We start from the raw sequence: 18,947 nt of genomic DNA on the forward strand, positions 1-18,947 counted from the left end.
GGATTTTATACATTGGCTTATTTTGAATCCTGAGACAGAGAGGTTTTGGTTGCATCGTGTGAAAGCAAGGAGCTTCGAGTTTTGCTTCCATCTACAGTAATACAGATTTCCTTTCTGTTTTTATTTCCTATCAGCTGGCTCTGTCTTTGAGCTCTTATTTCAAGAGCTCTTGTGGAAAATTGTCCTATGAAGCACAACCTTTATTGCTCATCATCCTTTTTTCACTTCCATGAAAGAACCAGTTCTGAGGTAGGTTTTGAGGCTTTTTTCCAGAAGTTTTTGGTCTTCAGTGTTCAAAAACTTCAGAAATCCTTCTGTGCTTTGCCAGAGAAAATCCAAGTCTCCCCCACAGAGAAGTGGGGGACAGAACAATTAATTCTGCTGCCTTCACTCATTTCTCTAAAATTCTGTTAGGCTTACTAACAAATCTATTTTTGTTTATCCCTCCATTTTATAGAAATTAAATGAACATTTATGTGATCCAATGCTATTTTGCTACAATTAGATGTCCTGTAACAACCTCTATACTTTCCATAACTAAGTTTAGAAAGAATCCTCTCTGCTTTCTCTCAGAAAAGCTGTCAGTTGTCACACTCCGGAATATCTGGGCTGCCTTCAGCAGCACTTGTTCTCCAGCCTGCATCTGACACATCAGAGGCTGCCATAATGAGACAATTCTGTGCAGAATTTCTCCCTGTAATAATGGTTTGAACATCTCAATCCATATCCAAATTTAACTCTGGAATTTTACAGCAGACTCTAACAACTACCCACTATCTTTCCGCAAAGTGATTTTGTATGCAAACAGAATCTGTTTTATCAGGGAACCCTTTCTGAAACATCCTGCTGTCATTCCATTCACAGACACTGCTTTTACCACTATTTCCATCTTTTCTGAGTACCAGCTCTCTTTCAGCACCCATGTCCTGGGAGTGATTATGAGTCCATGCTGTTTCTGTAACCCTATAGCTCTTTTTGTAACCCTGTAATGCTTTATGTCCTGTGTTTATTTCCTGTGTTTCCTGATGTCCTGTCCCTGTCCATTCATCTATCTAAAAGTATGATCATGAATACAACTTGTAAAAGCAAGAGGCAATGGACGCAGGTATTGTCAGGAAGATAAGGAGTTGGCAGAGTTATGGTGTTGCTTCTTAACAAACCCATTTTACAGGACCTCAACCCCTAAAAGTCAATCAGAGATGACTAATGAGCATTTTTATTCTTTCTGTTTAACTGCAGTAAAATAACCCGAATTCTTCTAGCAATATTAGTAATGAGGGGAACTGCGTCAGTTTTTCATAAATAATATATTCTGGCAACTCTTTAATTTTTATTGAGTTTATCCTGATATCTTTATCCTTGTTTATTACCTATTACCTGGCCATAAAAAGACCAGGGGATCACACAGCACTATATAGACATATCAGTGTGAGTTTGCATTCTGATGCAAAAAATGTCATTCGTGAAGCTTGGCCACTCATTGACCACTTTTCCACTCATTACATCACAGGAAAATGAATAAACTATTCAGGTCATTCTGAGTGAATGGCAGTAAGGCTTCATAACATACCAGTGTGAAATCTGCACATGTAATTTTAGTAGAAAAATGTCATTAAAAACAGTATTAAGATTTAGTATACATTTTACTGCTACTCTTTTTGTCCTCATTCTTCTCACATTAGCTATCCCAGCTACATTTGTAGATAGAGACATCTCTAGCTAAGCTTCAAAAACCTGTTGGAAGGTCTCAATAAATCAGCTGGTTACCAATGATAGTAGGTAGGTGCCTTCTTCACTAAATTTTGAAAAATTTTATCATATGTTTACATATTTGAACACAACTTTAGATACATATTTTGAGTACTTTAGAAGTATTATGCCAGTCTGAAAGAAAATAACTATAAGTGGTTTTATAAATTTAGGTTTGCATAGGAATATAATTTAAAGATTGGTTTCTCAAGGCTTTTTGATGCAGCTTGTTCAAATACCAAGCTGATAATCTCACCTCTGGGTGGTATTTCCAGGTCATACCAATTGAGAAACAAAATACTTGTCACAGAAGGAAAGAATAAGATATGTCAAAGGGTCTTCAATCAATCACCCCATCCAAACCCTTCTGGAAGCACAACCATGTTCAAAAATCGATCGGGTTCCTCAGGGCCATGTCTCTTTAAGTTTTGTGTACTTCTGTGGAAGCAGAGCCCACAGCCTCTCTGGGTGAACTGTACCAGTGCTCACCGCCCTGGCAAAAATCTCTTTTCTTACAGCAAATCAGATTTTCCCTTGATGCGCTTTTGACTCTTTCACTGTGTGTTTCTAAGAAAAGTTTGAGGGTTTTGTATAATTCTCCTTTTAGGCAGGAGAAAATGGCAATTAGATCTCTTGTTTTGTTTCACAGCCCTCTCTACCAGTCCTCCCTCAGGCTATACACACAGCTCAGGCACCTTGTGCTCTAGCCCCTAACATTGTGGCTACGAGTGGACAAGGGAAGGGTTACAGATGTTATATACCTGGATGTCTGTAAAGCCTTTGACATGATCCCCCACAACATCCCTCTCTCTCTGAATTGAAGAGAGATGGAGTTGATGAGTAGACTGTTAGATGGACAAGAAAATGTTTGGATGGTCACCTCCAGAGGGTAGCGGTCAGCAGCTCAGAATCCCGATGGACATCAGTGACAAGTGGTGTTCCTCAGGGGTCCATATTGGGACCAGAGTTATCTCATATCTTCACTGATGACATAGAGAAAGGGATTGAGTGCACCCTCAGCAAATTTGCAGATGATACCGAGCTGGGTGGCACAGTTGCTGCACCTTAAGGGCAGGATGCCATCCAGAGGGACCTGGACAATCTCAAGAAATGAGGCCATAGGAATCCCATGAGGTTTAATAAGACCAAGTGCTGATGCTACACCTGGGTCAGGGCAACCCCCGGTATCAACACGGGCTGGGGGATGAACAGATTGAGAGCAACCCTGACAAGAAGGACTTGGGGGTGCTGGTGGGTGGGAGGCTGGACATGACCCAGCCATGGGCACTCACAGCCCAGAAAATCAAACCGTATCCCATTCTGGGTCAAAAGCAGCATGGCCAGCAGGGCAAGGGAGGGGATTCTGCCCCTCTGCTCTGCTCTGGTGAGACCCCACCTGGAGCGCTGCATCCAGCTCTGGGCTCCCAGCACAGGAAGGACATGGACCTGTTGAAGTGAATTCAAAGGAGGCTGTCAAGTTGACCAGAGGGATGGAGCAGCTCTCCTACAAGGAAAGGATAAGAGAATTAGGATTGTTCAGCATGGAAATAGGGTGACCTAACTGTGGTCTTTCAGTATCCGAAGGAGGCCTGCAAGGCAGATGGAGAGAGACTATTTACAAGAGCAAGTACTGATAGGACCATTCTATGATTCTATTATTTCACTGGCCCTTCACTGGCCTTGTTCCAGTTTGCTGAAGTATTTCCAGTACTGGTGGCCCAAAATAATATGAACATGCCTTTGTAAGTCTTTTTGTCACTCCTCTTAGTCTTCTGAGATCCCTCTGCAGGACAGCCCTGCTCTCCTGTGGATCAGCTTCTCCCCTCTGATAGATCCAGGCTTTAAGGGCGTTATGAGCCTGGAGGTACTGTGAAAAGAAAATCTTTACTGCTGCAGGGAATGGCAAAAAAAACCCAACAAAAATCACTTTCACGTTATCTACAGGTTTTTAAATTTAATAGTGCCTTCACAGAACTGCTAATGTATACATAGTGATAAAGACAGCCTGAGACACAAAGTAGTGCATTTAGTTTCTGCAAGCGTGATATATTGCCTACACACTGAATTTTATTTGTTGGGGAATGTCAGAAAGTTGGTGGTGTATCCTTCTGCTCCCTTTTTGTTGTGCTAAAAGTGGATTTCACAAGGAAAAAATTTCCAGTTTCATTTTGGGTTCCTGTGGTTTTTATGACTGGTATATTTGCTCAGGGATGGGGAAAAAAGTGATGCATGCTTGGCACAGAGAAAGGTTTCCTGTGTCTAATATAGCAGTGAGAAATTTTAGTCGTGATTGTGTCTTACCCAAAGACTGCACAATACCTCAAAGATAAGAAATAATGTGAATTCTTCATCATGCAGTGACCTTTAAAGCCTCAGTCACAGAGCCAGTGTGTGCATCCAGCTTCACACCAAAAACACAGATCTGAAAATTTTCTGTCACTTTCATTGCTAGTGCATGTTAGTGCATGATAATCTGCAAAATTACTTTTTTTTCTCCAAAATTTACCAGAAAATTAACAGAAAAGTAATCCTTTCTGCTGAGAGTGATTTTAGCTGCATGTTGCAAGTCAAAGTGGGAATGCATGTTTTAAAATGTGCCTCGCATGACATTCAAGTTTACTTGTGTACAGGATATACTACAAATGATGACATTGTATGGGATTTCATATCTATAACTTGTTTTATACATATTAGTATTTTTCAGCTGGGTGTTAGGTGAGTCTCGAACTGCAAGTATAAACAAAACCCATTGCTGTTTTGCTTTGTGCTCAGTTTTACAAGTATCAGTGAATAACCAGCATTACAGTGAGACTCAAACAAAAGGTCCAGTCAGGCATAGGAGGTTCACCCCTGTGGGCACCTTCCCATTGAACTCAGTGGAACTGTTTTAATGAATAAAATCTACTTGCTGGGCTGGGATTAATTAGGAGCATTGTTTTAGAAAAAGGTATTAAGTAGCTGTCTTTTGTGTTAAGCATGACATTCTACCTAACCTAATGGGGATACAAACCTATTAAATGCGGTTTATTAGTTTTTAGTTTCCTAACCAAATTATAATGAAAATGAATTTAAAATATTTTTCTTTTTCCAGTGGGTGTTATTTCTCACAATATGTCAGTTAATAAAGAAGTAAACTGTATTCTGTTCTCTGTGTATAATGAATACAGTTTAAAAACAAATCATTAATGGCTTTTGTGTTACAGCTGAAGAGAGAATTTCTAGTTTTAGTTTTGACTGGGGCTTTTAGCATATCATTTGTGCATGGGTGGCCAGTGTGCTCTCAGGAGTTCAACAGCTTGGGCAGGAAGAATCTCGTAGTATGAGGTTACTGAATTACTATTGATCCCAGGCCCTTATAGCTAACAGACACTGCCTCTGCATGTTCTGTCTTACCCTGAGGACATTTCAAGATGCAGAGGAACTCTTCCATACTCACATAATTGAGTCAAAAGTGTGAAGTGGATTGTCCCTCAGTGTGACAAGTAGTGCTCCCTGTCATCCTCCAGCAGCTATCCAGGATTGTCACAGAGCTTTGCAGGAGCTCTGACAGATGCAACTTCCCTGGAGCTTCTCCCCAGTGAAACCAGGAGGACCCAGGAACCCCGTGGCAGTGTCAGAGAGCAGCCCAGGGACTGATTGGGAGCATCCTGCAGGTTCTGGGCCCTGGGACTATGGGGTTTTCAGGGCTCATGTGTGGCAGAGATCAGCAGCAGCAAACCCCTTCTGCCAGCTGCCATATCGCTCTGAACAAGGCTGCTGCTGTGTCCCCGGCGGTGGGGACAAGAGTGACTCATGAAAAACCTCCCAATCCGCTGCAGTTTTCAGCCTGCAAAATTAAATAAACTAACTTCCATCTCATGCTTTATGCTGTACTAAAATCTGCTCAAGGGCTGCTTCGTGAGCTGTGCTGTCATCCCCATCACAGGGGCAAGCAAATGACGGTGTGTACCCCTCCTTCAGCCATCTGCTGCCACCCCGGTGTCAAAGCCCTCTGAAAGCTTATGCAACTTCAGGCTGTTTTCAGGTTTTAATGAGTGCCTTTGGTGTTCTCATATTCTCCTTCCTGCTCTGTGGATAAATGTATTGAGTCATTCATTATCACCAGAAAGGTGGATGGATGGATGGATGGATGGATGGATGGATAGATAGATAGATAGGTAGATAGATAGATAGATAGATAGATAGGAAAGAGCTGTTCATGCACCATCTAGTTAAGTTGGATCTTCCCCAGATCTCCTGTGCCACCTAGGTTAGTCACTCTTGGTAATGAAGCTTAATAAGTAGGATGCCCCAAATCCATAAAAAAAATTGAGCTCTGGTGATCTTCTTGATCCTGACCCTAACTGACTTGGTAGCATTTACTCTCTGTATATTCATAGCTGCTTGTCATCCTTAAATATAGCTCAAAACATAACTGCTTTCCTCAGTAACTGGGCTCTGTGCTGGCTTTCTCAGCAGAAGGCAGAAAATGTGCAACATGAGTCCAAGGCAACAGTAAACTGAAAATGGCTCCCCGTGCCTTTTTTTCAGACCCACTGCAGTCCCAGCAGATCTCTCTCATGCCATGAGGCCAGGACTCTCATCTAGAGGTTCTCAATGAGGTATTTTCACCTGCAGCACATTAGACAATAAAATCATTTGCAGTAAAAAGATTCTGGCAGGGGATGAACATTTCATATCTTTTTTCTTGGTGTTTCCTTTAAAAAGCGTGATTTTACTTTCCACCCCTATGGAGTCAGTTTTGTTTTAAAGAGATCTCAGAAATGCCTCAAAGTGTCTTGAATGGTGATTCGGTAGGAAAGAAATGGAGTTACAATCATTTGCTTGAAAAGAAATCCAAAGGTGTTCTCTGTTTTTGAGGGGTTTTCTTTCACTTCCTTGATAATGAGTGTAGCAGCAAAGTTGGGAAAACAAGCTGGGAAATTTGCATGATGTAGCCATACACCTGGCTAACTCATTCCCACACCTGCTCTGGGGTGGTTCACTTTCAGCTATTTCAATGCCATTCCTTGAGAGGCAGAGCAGTGCAAACAAGGGCAGAAACAAGCCTTTGGCTTCGCAGCAGCAGCACATCCTGTGGCAGCAGCCTTTGAAACCAGATGGGTTTTCTGAGCAGAGCATAATGCATTGCAATTGAATTGATATTTTAAGCTAACACATGTTTAGATCAGAGAGGCTCACAACACAGTCACTTACAATACACGGCTGATTGCTTCATGACAGAAGCAGCTAAATGCTGTAATGGGGAAGGTGGTATCAGCATTTCACTTCTAAATTTTGATTCTCAATTACTTAAAGCAGCTGTAAGAATTCACTTTTAGCTGGGGCTTGAACAAGGACATGGGCCAAGACCCAGAACAATCTAAAAAGCAGTACCAGTTCAACTCTTTATGAAAGGTTTCCTAGTATGAAAAAGCTTAAATATAAGAGGGCAGCAAAATCTACTACCCCAAAGACGGGGTCCTGTATTTGTTCCTGAAACTGAGATACAATTGAGGCAATGAGAACAAACAGAGCTTTGAAAAAAGCTCTTCTGAAAAGATCAGCTGGTTAGAATGTACAGAGCTGCAAATGATTTCTGGGAAAGCCCATTAGCTATACATCACCTAACATGAAAGCTAAAGGACCACTAAGTTGAACAGTGGCAAAGTGTGAATTGTGTGTCAAGGAGGAATTATCTTTTAAACATTTCCCTGTATAAGGTATGCTTTTGTTGTCAAGTGTCACTGAGGCCAAGCACAACCAGTAAAGGCAACCAAGGATTGAAGAACATTACTATTATTGTTATTATGAGTACTATTATTATTATTCAGCATTCTAACAGCAAATACTTACAATCTAGCTATTGTGTCTTTCGGAGTTCTGCTTCCTGAGATAGAAAAAGCATTTTTCTTCATGGCAGGCTATTCCTGAACTGTTTATTGCAGAATTTTTTATACCATTCAGTGAAGTGTCTTGCTCTAGTTGTTATCAGCAGATGAAGTAGCAAGTCCATCACAACTGACTTGTGTTGTGTTCATCTGTTACTACACTTGGAAAACTCTTCTGCAGTAAGGGATTTTTTTTTCCTCTTACTCAAGGTTTCATCAACAGCAGTCATCAAGACCAAGTCCTTCAGATTATATATTCAGAAGCATTTAAACTGGCTCTGCAGAACAAGTTAGGAAGATCAGACACTTTAAGAATATCTTCTGCTTTCACAGTATCTGTACATACTGTGAATCAATTTCCAGATTTGATTCTAACTAGAGCATTCTCTATGCAGCCTTGAAACAGAAGAGACAGATAGCTGCATATACAAAAGTTGAAAGCAAGATGGAAAGGTATTATAGAAGATGGTTAGACAAATATCTGAACATGGGTAATTTGTAGAACAAAGTCTTCAGCTCAGAAAGGATTCCTGTTAGAGACTTTCACACATTTTTCTGTATATGAGCTGTACCTGCTATTAAGTAAAATAGGCCTGCTGGGAAGGGCATGGAAAGATGGTGCTCACATACTGAATTCCTGGTTCCAAGAACTGTATATAAAACTTTGCCAAGTCTATAAGGAGAAAAGATAAGATCTGAAGTCTTTGGAAAGCTGGAATGTAATGAAGAGAACACCAGGCTTTTAGATCACATCTTTGGGGTGATATTTTGGTTTCTTCCAATAATACATCAATAACCTGTCACTTTGAAAGAAACTTTTAAAATTGCATGTCTAAAGTAAGGAAAATGAATCCATAGTTAAGCACATAAATATGTAATCTGCTTTCCAAATGGGTAAGTATGTGTAACTTAAAAGAAAAATTTGCAGTTATGTGTTTAGAAATACGTTGAGGCTACAGAGGAGTTTTCTAAATACTTCTTGATCCAAATGACAGCTTAACCTGTTAAAAAACTGAAATCATGTATCATTGAAAACCATGAAAATATTTTAGTCTTTTTATGATATCCTGTAAAATCATTAATATCTTGTAGTCTTGTAAAGAATAATAATCCAGTCACAAGATATTTCACAATTTATAGGGCTTTCTTGACTCCCATAATAAGTGCTATAAAATCATTACCTAATTTTGAATATATATATTTCTTTAAATAAATAGAGTTGTCTGGAGTACAACTAGATTTTCTTTAATTTTTGCTCTTTTATTGATGTATGTTGTGCCTATCAGACTCTGAACTTATGAGTCTATATTTCTGTTGCCTGGTAAGATGACCAAGAGGAACAATTTTTTTCCTTAAGGATAGTATTAATTGGTTAACTAATATTTAGTTTTTGATTGCTTCCCCCTTATGGACACAAAAACACACATACAGTTTCATTAGCGCCTCACTGGTGAGTGCTAAAATGTTTATTAGTTCTTCATAGTGACTATTTGATGCTGGTTCCAATTAAGCACTACTGCCTAAACATTCATTCTCTGGCTTATTAATTCATGGTGAAAAGTCCTATTTCCTCCTTTTTGTCCTCCCCTCTATTCGCCCACCCAAATACACTTTCCCCTCACTGTCGCTTGCAAAAGATGTTGATTTTAATGACAATGTCATAAATTTTGAAGAGAAGGGAGGTAACGCTTTCAACCAGTACTTCTGTTGTCAAAACCAGAGGCTTTTAGCTTCTGAGTGTCTTTGAATACAATCATTTTAATATGTTCAGCCCTCCAAAGCCATTACCAAGGCTGTAATGGTACAAATCACGTTGTGTTTTTATTATGGTCTCCTCCAATAGTTAATGTCAGGTGTCAAATGAGGGGGAATGTATTTGGATCACGAAATTCACTCTCCTGCTGAGAAACACAAAGAAACTAATCAAACAGTACTACACTACAAAATGCAAAACAATAATCAACAAAAATTAACATTACATCATTAACTATGTCCAAAGTGAGGCAAGAATAGGCAAACTGTGCAGAGTGGCTCATGTATTTATTTGTGGAGGGACTTAGGACTGAGATTTGAGATTTCTGTGTAAGCTGGTACTGAATTTGTATTGTTCCCTAGCAGGGCATGAGAAATGTGCCCTCTTCTCCTCACTCAGGACTGAAAATTCATTCTGCATATGAACATCCTAAAAGCTACATATGTTTGGCAGAAGTCTGCATCTCTGCTAACATTTCCTTTAAACAACTCCAAGAAAAAAGAAGTTTAAAAAGAAAAAAAAAGCAGTAGCTACGTGCATGATCATAAATTGCTCTAGCCTGAGTGTTTCCATGTCCCAGTAAGCTTCAGGGTTTCACCAGAGAATGCAAATTGAAACTGACTGCAACAGTTGGCTCCAGATTTTGTTGTCAGGGAGCAGTATTCATTTTCCCCGGTACCTGATTTCTGTTGCCTTTCTGCTTAAGAGAAAAAGAACAAAAGGAGATAAGGAGGCAGATTGAGAGAGCATGGCATAAAAATTAAAATATGCTAAAATTATACCTTCTTCCTGCTATGAAGTGCCATAACCCCAGGATACTGAAAAACTAGATCTAAAATAGCAGAAATGTGCTATTCTGAGTGGGGAAGAAAGAAGCAACAGATAAAGGTACTGGCCAGCAGAATGCAAGCATGCAACTCCGCTGCCAAACTTGAATTTACATTTCAATTCTCCTCCTTGCAAAAGCTTTGCTCAAAGCCATTGTGAGGCACTGTGGGTCTGAGTCCTTCTGAGACACTGTGCTGTAGAAGAGCACATGGTCCATATCTTTTCTTCCAGCCAAGATTCCATCTTAGAGCAATTGCAACACCAGCACCCCAAGCAGTTCTTCAAGGCCTCACAGCAGCCTTGAGGAAGCATGGCCTTCACCCCTGCTTAGCCTTGCCCACTGGGATCCCATCCACACCTCCAGCCCTGGTGTAACTCCTGTTTTAAGACCTGCAGGAATTGCAGGCAGCCTCTTGTACCCTGTATTTGAGCGCCAATACCCCCGTGAGCCTTGATGGGCACACTGAGCAAATCTGTGACCTCTAGGACAGCCTGCCTCGCATCACCCGGGGGCAGGCTGCTCCCTCGCTGTTTGAGCCAGTCCTTCATGGATGTCTGACACAGGAAAGGGAGAACACAAGAGAAATCTACTAAGATTTCACACTAGAAGTTCAGTTTCACCTTTGGTTCTTGATAGACAGTGATTTGCTCTGGTTTTGGCTTAGTTTCAGGTTCATTTCAGCTCAGTGATTTTCAGTTATCCTTCTCAGACATCATCCACTGTCACAGGGTTACTGTGAGCGATTATTTTAGAGGATTCTGGTGGAATATGCTGATGCTCTCAAGCACCATAGATCATCTAGCTCAGGCTCTTTTTCTGACTTGTATATTAAATGAGCTGACATTTGTTTCAGCTCATTTTGTTTCCTGCCAGAATTCAAGCTACCTCGAATGAGCTTGTTTTAGGAATGTTCTTCTTTCTGCTCTCTGCTTGGATGGGGGCTTCATATTCCACTGGTCTCTGTGGGCTTTTGATCCACTTGTTCCTATAGATACTCTTCTGAGTTTCCAATTCTTCTTGTCATCAGGATTTTGTGCAAGAACATGCATAGTTAGGTCAACAAGAGAGAAAATGTGTCTTAAACTAGGTATTCCTCAGCCAGTTGTAGAGGAAAATTTTGCCTGAAATCAACATTATGTCAAATGGAGACATGTCAACTGAGTATGCTTCTTAGATTCTCATGTAAAGAAATTACTGGAAGCTGCTCAGAAACTGGCAAGTTTTTTTGTAATTTTTTTTCTAATTTGGAACATAAAGTGTCAACAATGTCCTTCTTACACAATACTGATACAATTTATGGTCCAACGCTGTAATCTCTCCCATCCACTGCCATGGGAGCTGCCTGAATAATGGTTCTTTATTATGTGTGCAACATTTCATACCATGAAAGTGTCCCCAAGCACTTAACAGAGTTACGTAAAACAGTATCAGTAAATAATAGCAGAGAATAAATATATTTAAAAGATTTAGGCAAAGGAAAGCAGAAATAATTCACTTAGTCAGACATGCAGCACAGGGTGAGGCAGTAAATGATGCCATGTATTTCTTTTGAAAATACCTAGAAGAGTTGTTTTGTTTTTTCCATTTGCCCTCTAAAATGCCAACACTGCTGCTCAAGAAAGCTAAAGAGAATTAGTGTCATAAAAAAGCAGCCTGGAGTCTAACAGAGGCAGCCACACACAGTGTTAAGCTTTCTGTTCAAAACCATCCAGTCCTGGTGTAACAAGATACTTAAACCAGCCCATGTGATTATTCAGCCGTGGAATGCTGGGCATGTATTTAAATACCTTGCTGAATTGTGATGATGATACTGAGGAAACTGCATGTTAAGGGTGGAATAAATCTTGCTGAACTATAGTTAGGTTAAATCTAGATGTTCTGTTTAAGCTACTTTCATAGCCAGTTAAGAGAGAGAGGCACCTGACGGAGATTCTTTCTTTCTTGAGGGGCATCTAGTATAGATGGGATGACTTACCCTATAGATATGCTCACATCTCTCAATGGACTAGAAATGGAGATCAGGTAATAAATTTAGTTTCAGTATCTGACTTAAACATGGCTAAAATCTAGGGAGATGGACACACATTCACTTCTTTCACTGCAAGATAGATGCTTGAAAAATTTGTGGAGAGAGATTTTGTATGGCTCTGTGCACATGCCAGGGGTTTGCATTGCTGTAGAATCTGAAAAATTTCGAATTCCTTCACCAGAGAAATTTTCTTGCATTATCACACAGGAATAAATTAAAAGTTTGTTGAGTATGAAAAAAAGATGCTGCACTTAAAAAATTTGTAGTTGAACCCGTGGCTGTTGTGTGTCAAACCTGCAGTAATAAGAAACACTGCAAATGTTTGTGACCTAATACTGCTCCAGGTCATACAGTGAATTATAATATCTAGTCTGCCCTCAAAAATGACAGTACTGCTCTCTGAGGAAGGAACAGCTTGTTCCACCTGCCACAAGATCAGCCTTTCAGCGTTGTACAGAAAATGCTCCAATATGATACCTTGGGATTATCCTCATATAACTGGTTTGCCTAATTCAAACTGGCAGACACAATCTGAATTCAGTGAATCAGAAGATACACGAGATTTCATCAGTGAGATCATTTGAGTAGATTAACACAGGTACTACCAGCCTCCGTCAGCTTCTTCAGAGAACTCTTGGGGCAAAGGAGGTGAGGACAGAGGCCAAACAAAACTGCTCGGTTGCAAGTGCCTGGATCCCACTTTATCAGAGGCATCCATAAGGTAACTGGTTTCCTGGGGATAGAATATGAAATGTCTGGCCCATCCTTAGAGCGTGGGTTAACAGGTCCTTGGGCAGACATGTCGTATGCAGAGCTTGCAGTGCAACTTACAGTTCTTTTTACAATAGTTATAAATGCCTCATTTATACTGTAGACATAACTTCACTGTCTCAAAATCTTAATAACGATCTAACAAAATGCAAACATTGTACTTTGTCAGCATAAACAAAACAACAATTATATTAAAGGTCCTACAGGCATTGCTCATTTGTACTAATAATTCCTGCTTTTCAATCAAGCTGTACAAGATGCCAAGTTAATTATTTTAAATACTTTTCAGTCTTGGCACTTTATTTGGACTGCAAGTGGGGAAGTGAGGAGAGGAACAAAGAGGAGAGAAATGCAAAATCCTTCACCACTGAATAATTGAGGCATATGACAGAAGAGGATTTAGCAGGAAAAAGCCCTAAGGAGATTTTGGGAGGTTTCACTAGTTTGTTCAGTGGTGAGCCATCCAAAAATGAAATGCCTGGAAAGCTGGAGGCTGAACAGCTTCAGATAGACTGTGCACACAGAAACATTGCAATGTTAACTGCCGGAAGAGGCATAAATTATGTATTTCTGATGTGTCTCTATCGGCCTTGTAACCTTCTTTCGACCCTTAGGGTGCTCATTATCTGCAGGAGCAATTAACAGATAGTATCTAGCAGCTAGTATGATTTCTTACCTTTAGAGTGATTTCAAATCAAATAAGAAGGAAGCTAATAGAGCCAAGGAGGCCTGAGCTGTGAAGTTACTTCTTAAGTATATTGGATAGAAATAATCAGTAAATTGAAGGTACATGGTGCCAGGGAGGCTGGATTATGTCTGACTGGTATTGCTTGCTGAATCTTTTATGTTTCAGATAGATATTGTTGCTACTGTGAGAGATTATGCAAGTGACACAAATAATGGAAAATGCCTTCATTAATTCTGAAAGGAAAAGCCTAACTTCCCTTACTTCAGCAACTTCAAGCTGATTAATCAGAAGATCTGATTTTTTAACTAGCAAAAATAAATTACAGACAACAGAGGTAAAAAAGCACACTTAAAACTGCTCATAGAAAAAGAAGTTCTGATGACCAGCAATCTGCTTAACTCCCCAAACCCATCAGAATTTTTTCAGCATTTAAGATATATGAATAGCTTAGGAAAAATATAACTGATCAAGTGCAAACTACACAATTCTAAGATAAAATTTGTACAAAACCAATTATTTCAAGTCATCAAAAATCTAAGTTGTTTCTTATCTGAAAGAGCAGATTGTTGAATACAAATCAGTCCTATATTATGATTTCTCTAGAGCTGTCCTATTGCAATATGGAAATCCATGACAATGTTTAATATACAGAGCCTGGCACAGTTCTACATGTTCCTCTAGTACTAAATGTGAAGCACCATCGTTTTCTTTAGCAGTAACGTGCTTTAGTTTCAGTTCCCTCCTAATGCATGAAAATCATTCCAAAGGCTCCCACCTTATATGCATTAAGGTACATTATAAAAGCCACATAAGTTTTAAAAAAATTACTAAATTTCTGGTTTTAAAAAAACCCAACAGATTTTCAAAACATATACCAAAATATTTATTACTGCCATATCCCATTAGCCCACACAAGCCACCAGTGTCTAAGAGTATCTTTTTACTGTTTCATCATGAGTTTATACTGAGTCTGGAAATGGGATTTATATATATTCCTACACCATACAGATCTGCTGATTTCACTGAGGATCCAGGTGGAGTCAGGGATCTGGCTTCCATTACAAGACTGAAGCTTTAAGTTTCAAGTTCTTGGGACTGAGGATATTTTCCTCCTGTAAACTATGAAGCCTTGAACATTTGAAAAATGCTTGAAATATGCTTGCAGGAACCCTTGATTTTATATTAGTTTCATGATGATTTGTTAATGAAATACATAACTCAAAACTTTTTATTTTAATACATTAAAAATAAAAATATTTACTGTACCTATTATTATCAGGCTTTTAATATAATCTAGTTGCATCTAAATACCTTGGAAATAGTATAAAAATGCTTACAAGGAAAACCTTGGAGTCATTCTGTTCACCTGAAGTTTATCATCACTCACATGTGGCCAGAATTTCCCTACCAGCAGAAGCAAAATCAGATAAGAATTGAGACTGGATTGGTAGCAACATGTTTTTATTCTTCTCAAATTATTTAAAAAGAAAAGCTATTGAGCCTAAAAAGCATGTTCAATTTACGATAAAAAAGTGAAATTTCATCTTAGAACCAGTATATTTATTAATTTCTAAAGTGTAAATGATAACAAGATTTCAGAAGCAGAAAATGAAAGGGGGCTATTGAGCTTGTAAGGAGGGGGTATATTTTGGCAGACTGGTTATCATTTAGCACAACATAGTCAATCATCTGACTCTGGATGTTGGTCTTCTTGGCTATAGGAGTTAGGGAACGTAGATAAGGAAGAGAGCAGTCAGGAAGTCACAGCTTTGGTCCTGGGGGATTTCAATTACTCAGGTATTGATTAGGATGACAATTATACAAAAGGTGTAGAGAGGAACACATTTGTAAAGCTTGACCAGGGTTGCTTTCTTTAGCCATTGTTGAGGCGAATACATGAGAGCTGATTTAGAAACTTGTCCTAACAGTTGTGAGCTCTGATAGAGTTCAGGAAACAGCAAGACCTTTCTGGGTCTGAAATCCACCTGTGGTTGGGAAACACAGCACTGTTTTCCTATCACATCTGCAACCATTCCTTCCAGAAACTCCCTGCCAACTCCTTTGTGACAAATGACCATATGATTTCCCAAGAACTTTTGTCCCTCCTACATTATTTCAGAATGTCTCTACCCTGACTAAACTCCTTAAAAAGTCAGATTTATACCACAGACATACTCCCAACAGAGGCTTACAGAGACAAATGGATCTGCATGTGTGTGTAAATACAAAGTCATTATCTTAATACTAGAAGTTTTTTGGGAGTAATGCTTTATATTCCTTCAAAAGAAGACCCATAATTAGGTGGAAAGACCTCAAAAATTACCACAATGGCAGCTAAATTTCCAGTGTGGTATGGATTTGAAGTCATCAAATCATAGCCTTTGCCAAATAGGTAATAGAAATTAAATCACACTCAGTCACAATAGGATCCACCTTTACTATTGAACAGTTTACTCGTCGTACACAGAGAGTGTTTCTTAGTCATCACAACAAACACTTTCCAGGAGTTTCATTAAACTGAGGGCTGCTTCAAGGCCAAGGAGCCCAGGTCATATCTGCAATTAATCCCATATATTTTTTTAATGCTTGAACAGTGTACTAATTTAAGGCTTAATGCTATCTTCAGGGGTTCAGCCTCAAAGCCTCTCTAAAAGAGCATGTTTATTTCTTCACTTTTGGGAAGTGGAATGTGAAAAGGCTGATATTATTTCTCACACTGCTGTTTATTGAGCATCTCTGTGCCCCACTTTAGCCAAAGGTGATTCCTCTGCAACTAAAATGGAATTTCATCTGTTTCCAGCCTGTCTTTCGTGCAGCTTCTTTGACAGAGTCTGTAATGAGCAGTTTGGGTCCAGCTAGTTCATTTGTGTGTGGAATCAAGAAGGTCCAGCTTTTCCCCCGTCCATCAGGAATGCTGTTGGTTTTCAGCTGCTGCGTGTGCATCTTCAGTCTGGGAGGGAAATTTCTACAGAGGCTAGAACAAGGTCTCCATAGCAGGTCAGATCTATTTTGGGGATTTTGAAAGATGGAGAGCATTTGTGAGCACAAGGATCTCCTAAAACACATTGGCATAGCTCAGTGGTACAACTCAAAACTGAGCTGTGAGGTGTGACTTCCCACTCCTTCAGGCCACACATTCTTGTGTGAGAGAAACCAGCAGTCTCCTCGTGCCTGCTGGAAGAAACAGCCCAGAAAAATCCTTCTCGGTGCGTCATTCACGCTGGAGACAGGGAACAGGACTATTCTGCTGGCAGATCCTGTTTTTCTTTCGCTGTCAAAATGTACGGAAAAGCCTTCCTGGCTTGCTTCGGCTTCATTCAGACAAAGTTTGCGGCAGGGAGCGCGGGGGTGCGGGGCTGCTGAGCGCGCTCCCCGCCGCAGCCCGGCAGTGCCACCTAGTGCGGGCCCGGCCCGGGAACCCGCGCCGCGCCGGCAGCCCCGCTCCGGCCCCGCTGCTGCCAGCACCCCCGAGCGCCTCTCTAGGAGGCTCCCTCCGGACGGAAGAGTGCTTCGACTCCGTCTCCTGCTGGCCTCGCGGGTGTCTGCGGTGCTGAGAAGTTGTTGCTGGAGTTGCAGAGATGCTGGAGAACAGGGGGGAGGGAGGGGAGAGGGTGGCTCCAGCAGTTCAAAGCACAGACTTTGGCATTTTAAGCACCTACCTGAGAGAGCTGTTGAGGAACATTAGGTGAGACTTGGAAGGGCTCTGGTGCCGTTCTTCAGGATGGCTGGGGGTTGAGTAGATGCCACTGGGCACATAATCTAGAGTTTATTAAGCTGACAAAAAACAAATGGGAATTCAGGTTAAACTTCATTCCTTGCATCTGTGGGAATAAATATACCACCAGAAACCCACAGTACAGATGGGTGAAGGGGAAGCCGAAAGCAGCTGGAAACAGAGAAGGATGAGCAGGAGGATCTACCAAAGGAGTAGTCATGTAGGCTTGCAGTTGTTTGGATGCTTCGCTCATCCTGCTGGCTTCTTCAGCTTTCTTGCTGGGGCTGCTAATACATGGTGTGCATATAAAACAGTTCCAAACTGCTAAAAGAAAGCATAGCGAGGCATATTTGTTACATTGCTTGGCAAAAAAAAGAACCAACAAACTCCACACATAATAAATATTCAATGCATCAAAATTCATACCTGCTGCTTAGGAACAGATATGCACACATTTATTACCAGTTTTAAATCCTTTATAATATCAAATGTAGCTATATCAAATCCCAGAGGGAATCCCCTGCAGAAAAAGGAAAATATATTGCATCAGTATTTCATTACACAGTCCACTGATCACAAAACACATCCACTCTAGGTTTACCCCAGAGTCCCTACCCAACACGCTGTTCACTCAGAACAAATGCAAGCTCCAGAGTCTCAGAAAAGGGAGTTTAAACCACAGTCTTTCATTGTGGCATCTTATTCCCTGAAGATAATTAGCACACTTCACAAAGCTCTGATTAAAGTTGTCTGATTCTTTTTTTTTTTTTTCCTTTTCTTCTGTTAATCTTGTCCTGTCATCTAATGGTCTGAACACTGTGAGAATGAAAATGCATTCATTAAGTTAATGGGTTTGTGGACTGAGGTTCGGCATGTATCCTGTATTTTCTGTCTTCCCTAGTAACTGCCTCAGGAACCAGGTGTTGTCTACCATGTTTACATTTTAGAATTTAGGAACCTCCATCTTCCATACAACAAGCTGAGAGTAAGTGGTCTAGGAGAACACTGGCAGGGTATTCCCTCATCCCCAGAGGTGCCAACTGGCATATTTAAACCTCTTTATGTTCCTGTTATGATGTTAATGAGAAGATGGGAGTGCAAGAGTCAAGCATGACAACTACTTTAAAAATGGCAATTTAATACATCAAGGCACTAGTTCCTGAAATGACTATGGTTTTATGCTTCCAAATATTGACAGATTTAGTCAGTTAAGAGATCATGATGTCTACGGTAATGGACATCTGGAGTGACATAAAGTCTGTTCCCTTCATCCTGCACAAAGAAGGTATGAAATATGATTACACCAAAAGAATATTTTTTAAACACCCACTTTACACAGGCATAAAACACTTCAAGAGGTGTAAAGCAATGAGAAATCAAACTCCCAGTAATGGAGAGAACAGTGGTATGCAGGAACACTACACTATTCAGCAACAAAATGGTTAGAGTATAATGCAAATTGTTCACTTTAACATTCAAGTTGCCTGCTCTTGCCCTGGAGGTTGCATAACAAACTCAAACTCAAATACTGATTTCTTTCCAC

The 18,947-nt window shown here is 40.2% G+C and overlaps 1 protein-coding gene across 1 annotated transcript in view; it reads left to right on the top strand.

Moving 5' to 3' along the window:
- XKR4 (XK related 4) overlaps positions 1-18,947 on the top strand; it is a 236,768-nt gene that overhangs the window by 146,780 nt on the left and 71,041 nt on the right. The window lies entirely within an intron of this gene.

The sequence above is a fragment of the Corvus cornix genome, chromosome 2 (assembly GCF_000738735.6).
Source record: "Corvus cornix cornix isolate S_Up_H32 chromosome 2, ASM73873v5, whole genome shotgun sequence".
NCBI lineage: Eukaryota > Metazoa > Chordata > Aves > Passeriformes > Corvidae > Corvus > Corvus cornix.